Source organism: Myxocyprinus asiaticus, chromosome 5, assembly GCF_019703515.2.
Source record: "Myxocyprinus asiaticus isolate MX2 ecotype Aquarium Trade chromosome 5, UBuf_Myxa_2, whole genome shotgun sequence".
Classification (NCBI taxonomy): domain Eukaryota; kingdom Metazoa; phylum Chordata; class Actinopteri; order Cypriniformes; family Catostomidae; genus Myxocyprinus; species Myxocyprinus asiaticus.
This window is the reverse complement of record NC_059348.1, coordinates 37,825,327-37,842,353: the sequence shown is the minus strand read 5'-3', so window position 1 is coordinate 37,842,353 and position 17,027 is coordinate 37,825,327. Positions and strand designations below refer to the sequence as shown.

General features: G+C 45.6%; 1 protein-coding gene across 4 annotated transcripts in view; it reads right to left on the bottom strand.

Moving 5' to 3' along the window:
* Positions 1–17,027, bottom strand: part of tnr (tenascin R (restrictin, janusin)) — a 252,997-nt gene that overhangs the window by 209,609 nt on the left and 26,361 nt on the right. Inside the window, exon 2 of one of the 4 annotated variants that reach the window (XM_051698725.1) lies at positions 10,834–10,890. The exons of the other annotated variants lie outside the window; for them this stretch is intronic. The gene's annotated coding sequence lies outside the window, so the exon portion shown is untranslated. The remainder of the gene's footprint in view (positions 1–10,833; positions 10,891–17,027) is intronic. 4 annotated transcript variants of the gene reach the window in all.

The following is a 17,027-nucleotide window of genomic DNA, read 5'->3' as shown; positions in this document are numbered from 1 at the left end:
GGGAAGGAGTTACTACAAACATGGAGACTGGGGCAGAGGGGCTCTGCCCAAGGAAGACGCAGTTTGCCAGCAGGGAAACGAACTAGCGGAAGATATAGATCGTATGGGGTTTAGCCTTACAGGGAACCACCACATGCGGAGCACCTACCCCAGAGTCTCTCCGAAAACTCGACTGCCACAGGGCTCGGAGGAAGTCAACCAGGGAACAATTTTTTTGAACACTACTGGGAATTAACGGCGCACGTCTTCAGCTCAAAAGGAGGTGGAAGGCGCTATGTGCAAGCGATACACCCGGCCGGCTATCCCGGGCTTATCCGCTTGTGTTGCGTGCCACTACCTGGGACGAAACCGGTTCCACCCGGAGGTTGTAGAACCTTGCAAATGTGTTGGGTGTTGCCCAGCCCACTGCTCTGCAAATGTCTGTTAGAGAGGCACCTCTGGCCAGGGCCCAAGAAGCCACTACACCACGGGTAGAATGGGCTCGTAGCCCTACCGGGGCGGCATGTTTTGGGCGAGATATGCCATGGTTATGGTGTCAATGAGCCAGTGGGCGATCCTCTGCTTGGAGACAGTGCTTCCTTTCCGCTGTGCACCAAAGCAGACAAAGAGCTGCTCAGAGACTCTAAAGCTCTGCGTGCGATCCAAATTGATGTATAAAGCATGCACCGGACACAGCAACGACAGGGCTGGGTCTGCCTCCTCCTGGGGCAGCGCTTGCAGGTTCACCACCTGGTCCCTAAAAGGAGTGGTGGGAACCTTGGCCACAGAGCCTGGTCGGGGTCTCAGGATCACATGAGAATAGCCCGGACCAAACTCCAGGCATGTTTCGCTGACAGAGAATGCTTGCAGGTCACCTACTCTCTTGATGGAAGTGAGCGCAGTCAGGAGGGCAGTCTTCAAGGAGAGTGCCTTAAGCTCAGCTGACTGCAAAGGCTCAAAAGGGGCTCTCTGTAGACCCTGAAGAACTACGGAGAGATCCCATGAGGGAACGAGGGGCGGTCTGGAGGGATTCAGCCTCCTGGTGCCTCTTAGGAACCTGATGATCAGGTCGTGCTTCCCTAAGGACTTACCGTCAACTGCGTCATGGTGTGCTGCTATGGCAGCAGCGTACACCTTCAAGGTGGAAGGGGACAGCCTCCCATCCAGCCTCTCCTGCAGGAAGGAAAGCACTGATCCGACTGCGCATCTCTGGGGGTCTTCGTGTCGAGAAGAACACCACTTAGCGAATAGACGCCACTTAAAGGCATACAGGCGCCTCGTAGAGGGGGCCCCAGCCTGAGTGATCGTGTCTACCACCACGGGTGGTAGGCCACTTAGGTCTTCCACATCCCGTCCAGGGACCAGACATGGAGATTCCAGAGGTCTGGGCACGGGTGCCAGAGGGTGCCCTGTCCCTGAGAAAGAAGGTCCTTCCTCAAGGGAATTTGCCAGGGGGGAGCTGTCGCGAGGAGCGTGAGGTCCGAGAAGCACGTCTGGGTGGGCCAGTAGGGTGCTACCAGGACAACCTGCTCCTCGTCCTCCCTGACCTTGCACAGGGTCTGTGCAAGCAGGCTCACTGGGCGAAATGCATATTTGCGAATGCCAGGGGGCCAGCTGTGTGCCAGCTCGTCTATGCCGAGGGGAGCCTCGGTGAGGGCATACCAGAGCGGGCAGTAGGAGGATTCTTGGGAGGCAAACAGGTCCATCTGTGTCCGACTGAATTGACTCCAAATCAGCTGGACCACCTGAGGGTGGAGTCTCCACTCTCCCCTGAGGGAAACCTGCCATGACAGCGTGTCCACTGTAGTGTTGAGGTTGCCCGGGATGTGAGTGGCTCGCAGCGACTTGAGGTGCTGCCGACTCCGGAGGAGGAGACCGCAGACCGCCTTGGCAGTTGACATATGCTACCGCTGCTGTGCTGTCCGTCCGAACTAGCACGTGCTTGCCCTAAATCAACGGCCGGAACCTCCACAGGGCGAGCAGAATTGCCAGTAACTCGAGGCAGTTGATGTGCCAATGCAGTCGCGGACCCGTCCAGAGGCCGGCGGCTGCGTGCCCATTGCAAACAGTGCCCCAGCCCGTTTTGGAGGCGTCTGTTGTGACCACGACGCGCCTGGAGACCAGTTCTAGGGGAACACCTGCTCGTAGAAACGAGAGGTCGGTCCAAGGGCTGAAAAGACGGTGACAGACTGACGTAATGGCCATGCGGTGTGTCCCGTGGCACCCTGCCCGTCTCGGGACTCGTGTCTGGAGCCAGTGCTGAAGCGGCCTCATACGCATCAACCCGAGCGGGGTGGCCACCGCCGAGGATGCCATATGCCCCAGGAGCCTCTGAAAAAGTTTCAGTGGAACCGCTGTTTTCTGTTTGAACACCTTCAAACAGGCCAGCACTGACTGGGCGCGCCTCCAAAATGCAAAAACGCTCCTCCGCAAATATGCGTTTCCCCCAGTGAGCCTGCTTGCACAGACCCTGTGCAAAGTCAGGGAGGACGAGGAGCAGGTCGTCCTGGTAGCACCCTACTGGCCCACCCAGATGTGATTCTTGGACCTCATGCTCCTCACAACAGCTCCCCCCTGGCAAATTCCCATGAGGAAGCACCTTCTCTCTCAGGGACGGGGCACCCTCTGGCACCCGCGCCCAGACCTCTGGAATCTCCATGTCTGGCCCCTGGACGGGATGTGGAAGACCCCCAGAGATGCGCAGTCAGATCAGTGTTTTCCTTTCTGCAGGAGAGGTTGGAAGGGAGGCTGTCCCCTTCCACCTTGAAGGTGTACATTGCCGCCATAGCAGTACACCACGACGCAGTCGACAGTAAGTCCTTAGGGAAGCACGACCTGATCATCAGGTTCCTAAGAGGCGCCAGGAGCCTGAATCCCTCCAGACCGCGCCTCGTTCCCTCATGGGACCTCTCTGTAGTTCTTCTGGGTCTACAGAGAGCCTCCTTTGAGCATTTGCAGTCAGCTGAGTGTAAGGCGCTCTCCTTGAAGACTGCCCTCCTGACTGCGCTCACTTCCATCAAGAGGGTAGGTGACCTGCAAGCGTTCTCTGTCAGCGAAACGAGTTCAGTCCGGGCTACTCTCACGTGATCCTGAGACCCAGACCGGGCTATGTGCCTAAGGTTCCCACCACCCCTTTTAGGGACCAGGTGGTGAACATGGAAGTGCTGCCCCAGGAGGAGGCAGACCCAGCCCTGTTGTTGCTGTGTCCGGTGTGCGCTTTACGCATCTATTTGGATCGCATGCAGAGCTTTAGAATCTCTAAGCAGCTCTTTGTCTGCATTGGTGCACAGCGGAAAGGAAGCACTGTCTCCAAGCAGAGGATCGCCCACTGGCTCATTGACGCCATAACCATGGCATATCTCGCCCAGGACATGCCGCCCCCAGTAGGGCTACGAGCCCATTCTACCAGAGGTGTAGCGGCTTCCTGGGCCGTGGCCAGAGGTGCCTCTCTAACAGACATTTGCAGAGCAGTGGGCTGGGCAACACCCAACACCTTTGCAAGGTTCTACAACCTGTGGGTGGAACCGGTTTTGTCCCAGGTAGTGGCACGCAACACAAGTGGATAAGCCCGGGATAGCTGGCCAGGTGTATCACTTGCACATAGCGCCTTCCACCTCCCTTGGAGCTGAAGACATGCACCATTAATTCCCAGTAGTGTTCACAAACTTTGTTCCATGGTTGACTTCCTCCGAGCCCTGTGGCAGTCGAGTTTTCAGAGAGACTCGCTGCCGGCCCAGTACACGTGCTAACTAAGAGTCCTGTTCTGGAGTAGGTGCTCTGCATGTGGCGGTTCCCTGTAAGGCTAACCCCATGTGATATATATCTTCCGCTAGTTTGTTTCCCTGTTGGCAAACTGCGTCTTCCTAGGGCAGAGCCCCTCTGCCCTAGTCTCCATGTTTGTAGTAACTCCTCCCCTGTTGGGTAGGATCTACCTTGAAGACTCTCCACATGGTCGGAAAGACCATGTGACATATTCTTCCACTTAAATATCCCCCCCTCTCTTTGGGCGAGGTGTGGTCTCCGCAGTGTCTTCCCCTTGGGAGGGACACCCCCCGACTAGACCTGGTGGCCCAGTCGGATAATCCCCCTTCTTTTTTAGGGAGTGGAAAAAGAGAAGGGGAAAAGAGGCCACGACTGGGTTAAGCCTGTCTCTATCTTTTGGGTAGTCGACTTGTCCCCAAAGGGCCGTTCGACACTCATAACTATGTTGGGGGAGGTTACGTGTCGACCTGGTGTGCTGGCTATGAGGCACACAGTAGTCTGCCCGTATAGGGACCCCCAGTGTCACTACAACGACACAACGTCAAGTGAGTGACAGATAGGGAACGTCATGGTTACTTGTGTAACCCATCAGGGAACGAGACGTTGTGTCCCTCCTGCCACACCGCTGAACTACCCGCTGAAATGGCAGGACCTTATATCGGCTCCTCAGCATAAAACCTGAATGAGTGGTTGCATACCAGCTCCTTTTATACCCGTATGTCCGGGGGAGTGGCATGCAAATACCACTCGCCAATTTTCATTGGCCTTTTATCAAAGATCAGAGGTGTCTCGGGCTCCCAAGAGTGACCCCTAGTGTCACTACATCGACACAATGTCTCGTTCCCTCCATCAGGTAACGGAGGTTACACAAGTAACCATGACGTTTTCTGCTATGTCAGATTTCAAGTTACAATGTCATGTCTTTAAATGAAAGTGCAATATAAAATGTAAATAAACCATAACATTGTCTTTGGGTTGACTTACTTAAAAATGAAAATTCTGTCATTTACTCATGCGCATTAAAAAAAAAAAAAAAAAAAAACTGTACTATTTAGTTTCTTCTGAGGAATATGAGAATACATTGTAAAATGTAGATGCTGCTAATGAGGCTGAAATGAAAGCAAGGATGTCAGTCCCTATCATAATTCCTGACATCTCCTTTTGCGTTCCTCCCACAGAAGAAAGTCAGTAGTTTGGGTTTGGAACAATATGAATAAGAGTATAAATGATGACTCATCTTATTTGACAAAATATTTTTTGTCATTTAGTTGACAAAATCTTTTATTAATTGCTATCAAGGCATTTTGAGGTAAATAGGTTTTAAACGGTGTCTGTTTTTTTAACACTTCAAAGCAAGTCTGTTGGCTAAAAGGTATAATTTTTTTGGTTACAAATTACAGGTTGTCATGCATGTAACTACAAAAGACAATACATTTGTGTACATGTATTTACACACACAAACACTGGAACTGAACATTACAACAGGAGTGCTGGCATTTTGCTCGAGTTTGTTGTACACGAACATCCTCATTGCAACGTCATGGTGTTGTATCAGTTGTCTGGGACGGATACTCCTAGTCAGGGTAAGAGCATTCTGCACAAATGATTGGAAAAATAATAACAGTTACACGTTAAAAACAAGTCCATTACTGTATAGAAAAGAGCATGTAACACAAACAAGATTGGGCCATGGAACTTTGTGATGCCTTACCACCAGAAGCACAAAAGTCAGATTTTGTACACTGTGTAATATAGCGTATTAATTTATGGTTTGTGCTCCTAAGATCATCTAATATGATTCATGTTATATAAAGGCACTGTACTACTGATCTTTTGTAGTGTCTAGTAGTGCATCTGTTTGGATCTGCCATGTAACATGTAAAGATTTTGGTGACACATACATACATTTTCCATTATGTAGCTAGCAGTTTCAGTCAAGAAATGAGAGAAAATTATATGAACGTCGTCTTGGTTACGTACATAACCTCAGTTCCCTGAGACGAAGGGAATGAGATATTGCATTCTGCTAACGCATATGGGGAGTGTCCTTCCACACAACCTAGTTGAAACCAATCTACAATAACACCAATATTCTAATATTGGCTATGATGTTTGAGCCCCGCCCTTTTAAGCAGGCATGCAAACACCATTCCTCAGAATTTTCTGACTGACGGACAAAGAGCGTATCACTCGCACCTCAAAGAACTCTGAGTCTTGTAGTGTGGCCAGCATTCGCAACGTCTCGTTCCCTTCATCTCAGGGAACCAAGGTTACGTATGTAACCGAGACGTTCCCTTATGACTCAGTACACCTGACATTGCGTTCTGCTAATGCATATGGGGAACAGAATCCCATCACGCCGCACTAAACAACATAACCTCCCAGCGAGGAAACATGACGCCGCAGTCTTGCGGTCGTGCTACAGTAAGTGACTTTCATGTTGGGCCAGGAGGGGAGCACTCAGAATGGATATATAAACTATAGTCATATAATATGAATTAACCCCTTCACGAACCCAGTCAGGAAGGAAATTTATTTATAATGAAAGTGCTTGTGACTTTATGGCAGTGGCGGGCCGTGCATTTTACACCTAGTCCTTCAGTGCTATCCTCCTGCAATTAAACCGCCTTCAAATAACCTCACCATGACACTAGGGCTATAGGCTAATTAATAGCTGCTATTGTCATTCGATGTAACCACCCCATAGCTGCTATTTTAATTTTAACTGTGGGAGGATACCATCAAACCATCAAGGATGTACCACTATTACGCAGTATGAAAGGATGCTGCATCACAAATAGACATCACATAGCCCAAATCAATGTAATTACCAGTAACAACCAGTCACATTTACTCATACAATCACCAAGCAAGCAAAAATGCCATAAAACACAAATAACACAATTAGGATTCAACAGGCTTCCCAAATTCCAGCCAAGCTGCTGTGCCTAAACACACATGCCACACTCACACACACTCAAAAGTATAGACAGGCCACTGAATCTGTACATCATTCACACCAGCAGCAACGATCTAAAGCAAGCAATTATAATAATAAATAGCTAGTAACAGGCCTGGCGACAGGATGAAATATGTCTGTCTATCGATCTGCTCCGCTGTGTTTCATTACTATGGACAGCACCTACAATTTTACAGCCCGTCTAGTAAGGATACATCATTTGAAGAAAGTCCATCCTCCTTTCTTTCTTTATAAAGAGTTCAATGACATGGTTGTACAGTACATCGGTGAGTTTCAGTTCCAATAAAAGGTCCATTTTGATTGCCATGGAGGCCAGTGCTGACAGTCGAGCCTGCCCAGTCTTATTTCTTGAATACGTTTTAATGCGTTTTAGGGCTGAAAATGTCTGCTCGACAGAGGCAGTAGGTACTGGGATGGTCACCGCCAAACATGCCAATGTGTAAAGTTGACGAATGCTCCCGCATAGATCTTTCTGCTAAAAGAAAGCGAGGAGGTCATTAGGGCTTTTACCTTCAAAATCAGTCATGGCATACATTACAGTCAGTTCTGTTTTAAGCCGGGGCAGGTCGAAGAAAGTTCCATGGCTCTGCGTTAAGCTGGAGAAGGCCGCATCCGGGAATTTTTTCCGGTATGTCTGAAACTGCTGAGGGTCGAGGAGGGAGAGAAACATGACTTTCTCTTGGTCTTTAAACCAGTTCCGTATCTGGGCAATGATGTTGTCCAAAATGTCGCTGTGGAGTTTCTGGTACCTTGCGCAAATGTCCCCCAGCGCTTGGCCTCTCCGTGTGCTTGGCGCACCTGTTTCACGCAAAGTAGATTCATAAATATCACCAAATTACCCTCTCTCCCTCTCAATAGTGTCACAAAACTCGTCCATTCTTGCCAGACAGAATTGTACATCGAGTGTTTTGTTCTGCAGTATTCCAAAAAGCACATCCGAATACTCAAAAATCACATGAAATGTGGAAAGCAAAAAACAAAACTCAAAATCATCCAGATGTGCACTGTATCCGTCAGCACAGAGCACAGAATCCTCGTCATACTCATCATGGTGTTCTAATATGTGCTCAAATAGCTCCTTTAGGGCAACTCTCTTCTCAAAGACTGTGCTGACCAATCTAGAACTATATTGCCACCTTGTTGATCTGGAAAAAAACGCAGCTAGGCCATTGAGATGTGCAAAAAAGATCCTACATTCTCTAAGGTTCGATGCCCCTTGAGTCAGTACTAAATTAAGTCGATGTGCATAGCAATGTATAAATAAAGCCATAGGAGCCCTCACCTTAACTTTAGCCTGCACCCCATTTAGTCCAGACGCCATGACGGCAGCGCCATCAAAGCTCTGTGCCACAAATTTATCCAGGCATTCGTGTTCCTCCAGGAATTGGATAATGAGAGCAGCAATGTCATCAGCCCGCTTGCCACTCGTAACATCCTCAAATTTGACAAACCTCTCTGTAATATATGTACATTTAAGGCACTACTTTATTACACTACACGAATGAGTCATGTAGCGGATTAATATCCAATGTGATGTGTGCATTCTAATGAGAGTTCCGACTGTTCAGCTAAACACTTGTGAAAAGCAACAAGTCCGTATTTAGTTGTGTTAGTTAAGGCCACCGACACAACAAATTGGCGACGAGGAAAGTTAATGTGAACCTGCGTTTCACACGTCGTGAAAAACTGCATAAACACAGAGGATTGGAGAAGAAAACGGAGCTAGACACTCACATTGACGAGCAGCGCCAATCAAGCTAATGGAGGCGTGAGCTACAGTGTAATTGAGCACAAAGAGAAACTTCGTATACAGATAAGTAAAGGGAAACTGTAGAAAAATGGCGATGATAGGAACAATCGCTGCATTTGATGGTAGCATTGAAGATTGGGCTACTTATATTGAAAGAGTGGAACTTTACTGTGCAGCCAATGAAGTAGCTGACGACAGGAAAGCCACAGTTCTGCTAAGTGTTATGGGAGCAAAGACTTACGGGCTGCTGCAGAGCCTATTAACCCCCGAAAAGCCAGCGGATAAAACATTTAAACAAATAGTAGATACTCTACAGGGGCATCTAAACCCAAGACCATTGGTTATAGCTGAAAGATTTAAATTTCACAAACGAAATCAGAGCAGAATGCAAGCATTTCTGAACATGTGGCCGAATTGAGAAAATTATCAGAACACTGTCAATTTGGAGCCGGATTGTCCCTGGTGGGAGGCGAACGCTTTACAAAAATTGACTTGGCTCAAGCCTATTTACAGATGGAGATTGACGATTAATCAAATAAACATCTGACGATCAACACACACAATGTGTCAAGTGTCAAGGAACACTGATGTGCGGCTCAAGAGTGGTGATTCCTCCAAAACTGCACACCTGAGTGTTGGATGCATTACATGAAGGACATTTGGGCAGGGTAAAAATGAAGAGCCTAGCCCGCAGTTATGTGTGGTGGCCAGGAATTGATAAACAGATTGAGGACATCACAAAATGTTGTACTGGATGCCAGAAGATGCAGAACGTACCACAACAAGCGCCCCTGCATCCATGGGAATGGCCCTCATCTCCATGGCAATGTGTACACATCGACTTTGCAGGACCATTCATGGATTCCATGTTTTTGATTGCAGTTGATGCACAATCAAAATGGCCTGAAGTAATAAAAATGAAGTCAACAACATCTGAACAAACTATTTCTGTGCTGAGGACCATATTCTCCAGAAATGGCATCCCACAACAAATCTGTTCTGACAATGGAAGGCAGTTTGTGTCTGAAGAATTTCAAAACTTCATGAAGAAAAATGGAATTAAACATTACACATCTGCTCCATACCATCAAGCCACAAATGGCTTAGTGGAAAAATTTGTACAGACTTTCAAAAAGGCAATGAAAGCGATGGAGAAAGAAGATTTGACTTTGCAACACAAGATCGACAACTTTCTTTTTACATATCGAAATGCAGTCCACGGCACTACAAACCAGACTCCGGCGATGTTATTTCTCAAGAGGAATCTGAGATCTCACTTGGATCTTCTCAAACCAGATGTACGCCGTGATGTGGAGAACAAGCAGTTCAAACATATAAATAAGAAGACAACTAGGAGTTTCCATGTTGGACAACCTGTTCTCGCTCGTGATTATCGAAGTGACAAGTGGCAATCCAGGAAGATATTCACAAGACATGGACCGCTGATGTACTCTGTGGATGTTGAAGACAATGTCTGGAGACGTCATGCAGACCAGATACTGAATTCTCAGGTGAGGGGAGACCCGAAGTCAGAGAACCCGCCTGAAAAAGAAGCAAATGTGAGTGAACAATCAACTCCAGAACCAACCATTCTTGAATCTGAAAGTAATGCAAGTGAGGATCGACCAAATGTGGTTAAAGAGACTCAGTTGCCAATGCTAAGTTCTGAAGTATTAGAAAGATGTTATCCAGAGAGGCAGCGGAAAGCTCCTCAAAGGCTTGACTTGTGAAACAAAGTTACAATGACTGTCGAGAAAAACAAAAGAAGAAATAAAAGTTTACTGTTTGTTGTTATGTATAACCGTGAAGAATATGTAATGTTATTGTGCAAATATTGAACATTTTTATTTTTGCAGACCTAGATATTTAGTTACTAATTGATTAAAGGGGGAGGAAGTGTAATATATGTACATTTAAGGCACTACTTTATTACACTACATGAATGAGTCATGAAGCGGATTAATATCCAATGTGATGTGTGCATTCTAATGGGAGTTCTGACTGTTCAACTAAAAACTTGTGAAAAGCAACAAGTCCATCTCTGCTTGTTTATTATTATGTAGTTGTGTTAGTTAAGCCCACCGACACAACCCTCTCCTTGACACCAGTGTCTGTCACATAATGGAGCACCAGTGCCAGCTGGGCTGCAGTACTCACATCTGTAGTTTCATCCACCATAACTGCGACAAAATGTGCTTTATTGATCTCCTTTTTATCTCCTCTCCCATCACTTCAGCTATAGCACTAATCAGGTCGTTTTGTATTTTGCCTGAAGTCCCAGTAAACACTTTGTTAGTGGAAAGGTGGTAATGCAAATCATTGTCGTGCTCGGCCAGAAAGGAAATAAGCTTGAAATAGTTACCTCTATTTGTGGACTCCTTGCTTTCATCATGTCCCCTAAATGAGAGCTCTTGTTTACCTAGAAAGATGACACAATCGATCAGTCTTTTCAGTATTTCCATATTTTTTTTTACTCTTTTGTTGTGGAGCTCCGTTTTCCTTCGCAATTTTTCGCTGAGTTGTAGATCCACTCGGGTGTCTCCTGCCGTGCTTTGAAGTCTCGTTGTGGCCTTGGTTAGGCAATTCAGGTTTGCAAACCCAGCGTGGGTCCAAACACCATATCGGTCGGTTGCAAATAACAGGCATTCCCAGCAATACAATTTGCAATGTTCATTCGACGCTGTAAGCCAGGTGTATCTTTCATAGTTGGTCGATTGAAAGTGCTGCACAAATCCTTTCCCTGGCTGGGACAGGCCTGCTAGCTGTGGGGTTAGTCGACCCTTTCTCACAATTTCCAGCTTTTCTTGAAAGGTCCTTCTCGAAAAAGGATTTGCCAGTAAATCTGCCACCAAATCCATTTCTTCTCCTCCTTCAGCCATTGTGCATTTAAAAAAAAAAACTACAGGGCTAGGTAAAAATCTTAACAAAAATTCTAAAGCACTACATCTAAAAATAGAAACATCACACGGAAGAAAGTTTACGTGCTAGCTAGTTGTACTTCAGTTTCAGTTAGCTAATGCTCCTCCTCTGATCATGCCACGTGAAAAATGCTGACGTAGGCAGCTAGGCCAGCTAGAAGGCTCTGGAGGGTCAAAGAATACACCCAACATGGCAAACTCGAAATCTGATTGGTTAAAGAAGATGACAATCAACAACATCATCCCCATTTGCTTCAACAGCAGAGGGGATTCACTTGAAATTCCGAAGGCCTCAGAGTAGATTTTTCACCCAGAGACAGCACAGTGGAAAATCTGATTGGATAAAAGCTCTAATTTAAATGGCTGCAATGGAAGTAGCGCTGCACAACTGAGGGAGAGAGGAGCAATGAAATGATGTTAATACTATTAATAGACTGATGGGAATGAACTTTGTAAAATACATATAGAATTAATGAAATATATATTCAATTATAAAAATATAATTTTCTGATTCTGACAATCTCTAGGCCAGCAGAGAAGGCCTTGCTGGCACTGATGGCCCACCTCTGCTTTATGGTAAATTAAAATGGCCTGAATTCAGGAGGTTGTGTAAAATGATGGAGAGCCCATACTTAAAGGGAGGGGCATAAGTATACGTTTGGCAAACGAAATAGCAAGCGCTCTAAACAGAGAGGACTTCTGAAGAGAGAGATGTTACGTCTAGGTTGTAAAACCTTGTGAATGTGTTTTGAAAAAAACATCCTGCTGCAAAACAATTGGGCAAATCTTACCTTGCGACTCATAAGCCAGGGCAATCGCATCAACAATCCAGAGAGAAAGTCTTTGCTTGGAGACGGACATTCCTTTCTTGCGTCCTCCATAGCACACAAAGACCTGATCAGACAGTCTGAACTGGCGGGTGTGCTCAATGTATGCGTGTAGCACCCGCACAGGGCATAACAAATCAAGGATTGTTCTTCATCCAAATTAAATGGAGGAGGGAAGAAGGCTTGAAGGTGAACCACCTGCGCTCTGAAGAGCATAGTTAGAACCTTAGGCACATAGCCTTTTCTGGGTTTGACAGTGGCTTTTGAAAGACCGGGGCCAAACTCTAGACACAAATTGTCATTTGATAGTGCATGTAAGTCACTGACCCGTTTTACTGAGACCATAGCCAGCAGTAGTGCGGTCTTATTAGAGAGCATGCACAAATCAACAGAGTCTAAAGGCTCGAAGTCAGGACTGTAGCAGGCCAAGGTGGATTTAATTGTCTTGCTTCTCTAAGGAACTTTATGATTAAATCATGCTTATAGTGGCGCCAGCTTCAGGTGCGTGATACGCAGATATAGTCACCTCATAAAATTTGAGTGTTGATGGAGCGAGTCCTGTCTAATCGCTCTTGAAGAAATATGAGAATTTCATGTATGGGGCAGTTTACTGTGTCTTTTCCATGTGAAAGACACCAATCATTGAACATATTCCATTTCAGCACGTAGAAGCATCTCGTGGATTGCACTCTAGCAATGCATCAGTTTTGGCAGTGTTTAGCATGCTCCGTTCAAAGGCCACATGTGAAGGCTTTTCTCAGCTCTAGCTGGAATGCCAAACCGTGCCTTGTGTTTGAGAGGGAAGATCTTTCTTCAGCAGTATTTCCCATGGAGGCCCGTCCAGTATTTCTAACATCTCCAGAAACCAGGACTGATTGAGCCATTTTGGCGCAATTAACAGAACTGTTTCCATGTCCACTCTGACATTGCTGATGATAGAATGGAGGCGGCGCACTGGGGGAAGAGCATACTTGCGTTTTGCCGGACATACGTGGGCCAGCGCGACATGGTGACATATATACGCCACTACTGTTGTGTTGTCCGAACAAATCAGAATGTGGTGATTCACAATATCGGAATGAAAAGCTCTCAAAGCTAGAAAGCCAGCCAGTACCTCTAGGCGCTTGACATGTCATGGCCTTTTCGCACCTGTTTCCAGGTGTCAAAAGTCGGGCATCCATTACACACCATGCCCCAACCTGTGTTGGATGCATGTGTGGTCAGCACTTTCTTTCTGAAACTTGACCCAGCATAACACCCTGTTGGTTGAAGGCTGGCACTGTCCATGTTGCTAGAGCAGCCAGTGGTGAGACAGTGGTGAGTTACCACGATGCACATAAAAGTGAAATGACTTTAGTGGTAATGTTTTTTTCAGTTTGAACTGAAACAAACACCAAAGAATTGTCTGTACGCGCTCATTCATGAAATGTACACGCATGAACTCCAAAAAAGGAGATTTACTGGCTGGGGAAAAGTGTGCTTTCGCCCAGTTGACATTAGACAAGATTTTCCATATGGCAAAGCAGCAAGTCTCTGTGTTTGCTCAGTAGTGCCTCTGATTGGCTAGTAATAATCAATCACTGAGGTAATTCAAAACACACACACACACCGTTCATTTTCAATAGTGTGAGCGCTGCATCGATACATTTCGTGAATGTGCGTGGAGCCAGAGACAGTCTGAAATGAAAGACTTTAAATTGATATGCAGTTCCCTTGAACGCGAATCTTAAAAGCCACCTATAATGCGGTGCAATTGGTACATGAAGTACGTGTCCTTCGGATCTATTGACGCAAATCAGTCCCAAGGACGGATGTGCGATAAGATCTGTTTCTAAATTAACATTTTGAATGGGCGTATCGCAAGGTCGTGATTGAAGCGTCTCAGAACTAGAATGGGCCGAAGCCTGCCGTCCACCTCCAGAATGAGGAAATAATGGCTGTAAATCCCACTGTGTGTCGCACTCTGTGCACGCAACACCGGCATATCGTGTGATCGGACCACAGATTGTGCTCGATCATTGTAAACACCAGCTCTGACACGCCTGTAAGGACTTGCCATGCATTCACGCAGTGGGACAGCAGGCTTATTAATTCACATGAAACAACCTCTATTGCGTTCTTTGCAAGAAGATTGTGAATTTTGGCTCATAACACCGGTGCGTCTTCTGGCAGATGGAACCACTCCTCCCCGCAGTTCCTCCGGCTTTCGGCAGCCGGCAGCGACCCCTCCATCCCCAGGCAGACGGCCACGGCTGCTCCTCTGGTGGATGGCAGTGGCGAGGACTCCACGACAGCACATCCCTCCTCCCTCCCGGGTTTCGGCACCACTGTAACAGCATAACGACGGGCAAGGAGGAGGCGGGAACCGGCAGAACAGTCAACATAAAGGTTTAATGATATAAATGAACTTAAAACAACATAAAACATAAACAAACAGACACACATGCAACGCGGCCGCGTGCGTCTCTCTCTCGAACCGGCGTCTCTGGCTGCCCCTTATCTCGATCTCCTGCTGATCAGCTAATTCAGCACTGGTCGTGCTCCATCATGGCCCGACCATGCCCTCCTCCTCATCATGTTCGATCATTTTTTAAGCACCCAGTCAGAATTCCAGTAAGAGCTCGCCACGCGTCCATGTAACAGGACAAAGGACAATTTGGCTCACCATTGTGAAGTGGTTGCGCATAATGATGCTTTGAAGTGGAAAAGCTTTAATTGAAAAAGTGTGAGCTTCTCGTGCATGTGCAACAAGCACTGTAATCTTTTTGCAATCTTTGTAATTCATTACAAGATATAATGCGCCGCTCACCATTGGGAAGCGGTTGTGCAAAATATGTGGGCTTTGAAGTGGGAAAGCCCTTTATTGAAAAAGTGTGAGTGTCTCGTGTGAGTTTTTATAGCGGACTGTTTCGCGCCTAAAAGGGCAGGGCTCAAACACCATAGCCAATATTAGAATATTGGCATTATTGTAGAGAGGTTTCAACTAGGTCGTGTGGAAGGACACTCGCCATATGCGTTAGCAGTACGCAATGTCAAATGTATGAGTCGTAATGGAACACAGTGTTCCTCTGATGGCATCCGTTTCTTAGAGTTTGCGGCCTTGGAGATTATCTGTAAGTGCTTGATTCCATGCTCATGAAAGCGCTGTGACTCTGGTCCCACCCTGATAGAAAAACGAAGCGTGATTGGTTGAAGACAGTACGTGCTACGATTGGTCAGAGTAATGTGGCCTTTATCCGATTGGCTTGAGTAGATGATGGGTGGAGTCAACCTATTTGTTGATTGCCCGCAGCTCTCATGCAATAAATGTTTCAGAATTCTGCCATCCACAAATGCACAGCAAGTGATCCACAAATAAATGCGCACGATTCACAAATGAATGCTTGTGTTTGTGAGTTAAAAAATATATTTGTAAATAATTTTTTTACTTGCAAATCTCATTTTATTTATTTGTGAATTCACTTTATTTTTGTGAAACTCCTTACATGTATTTGTGGATCTCATTCAATTTATTTCTGAACCAACTTTCTATTTGTGAATCTCTTTCCATTTGTCTCTGAATTAGGAACAATTCTATCTCCAAATGAACTGCATCCAACACCCACTCATCCATTCAACATTACCACACAAACACGCACGCAGGCACGCACACACACACATACACCAGAACTGTCTTTGCCCACAGTGACCATTCTCCAACAGAATCAATAGAAATTATGAAACTGTGTTGTTCCCGGTCAAAGATGACTGACCATTGAAAATGAATAGGGAAGATCACAAAAACAGGCCTTTTATTTTGAAATGTTTTTAATTTGAAATGCTTTTATTTTCTGAAAAGGGGCACAAAGTAACACTTGTGGTGTTCTCTGTCAAATCTGACCATTGTGACAAAGAAAACTGGCCTATTTACACATTAACACTGTCATATAAAGAACATATGGAACAAAAATACCAACACTGTTCATATTTCTGTAATATTTTCTAATCAACAACAAACCAAATCAATGAACACCTGGTGTTTTTGTGTCCTCATGCACATATTTGACAATAGCTTTTTGCTAATCTGCATTTGAAATACAATACTTGATGAAAGAAAGATCATCAAAGAAAGATTCTATTGGAGAGGGGCCACTGTATGGCAAAGACAGTTCTGGTGTGTGTGTGGTAATGTTGGATGGATGTTGGATGCAGTTCAGGGTAGGATAAAGTTCATCTCTGTGAAAAAGCAAGCATGTAATACTCAAAAAAAGTTTGTGCGTGTACATGAGCATGTGTGTGTTTGTGTGTGCATGCACAGGTCCGAGGACTTTATGTTTGCAAACAAACATGCACATATGTGAACATGATGAACATGCTCCTGAACAATTTTTCACTTATTTTTTTTATCTCCCCCAATAATTTTCAATCGCCGATCATTTTTGATCTGGAACACAAAAAGTGTGACTTTGTACCATTTTGTACAAAATAAAAGCATTTCAAAACAAACTTCCTGGTTAAACATTAAAGCACACTATTGTGATAAATAGTACAGAATGTTTTATATTTTATTTAATATTGCCAAAATTATCTACAAATAATGCTTTTTTCACTCAAAAACGGAGGTGCATAAGCTCAGGTCAATGAGGCCTATGATCAAAAAGTTCCAAAAAGAAATACAAAACCTGTGCTAATTGAAAGAAAACAAGTTGGCAAAAAGATCAAATCCAATATTTGGTGATAATATAGCATAAGAGATTTATAAGCAATTTTTATAGGCCGGTCATTTTTGATCGGGAACACCACAAGTGTGACTTTGTGCCATTTTGTACAAA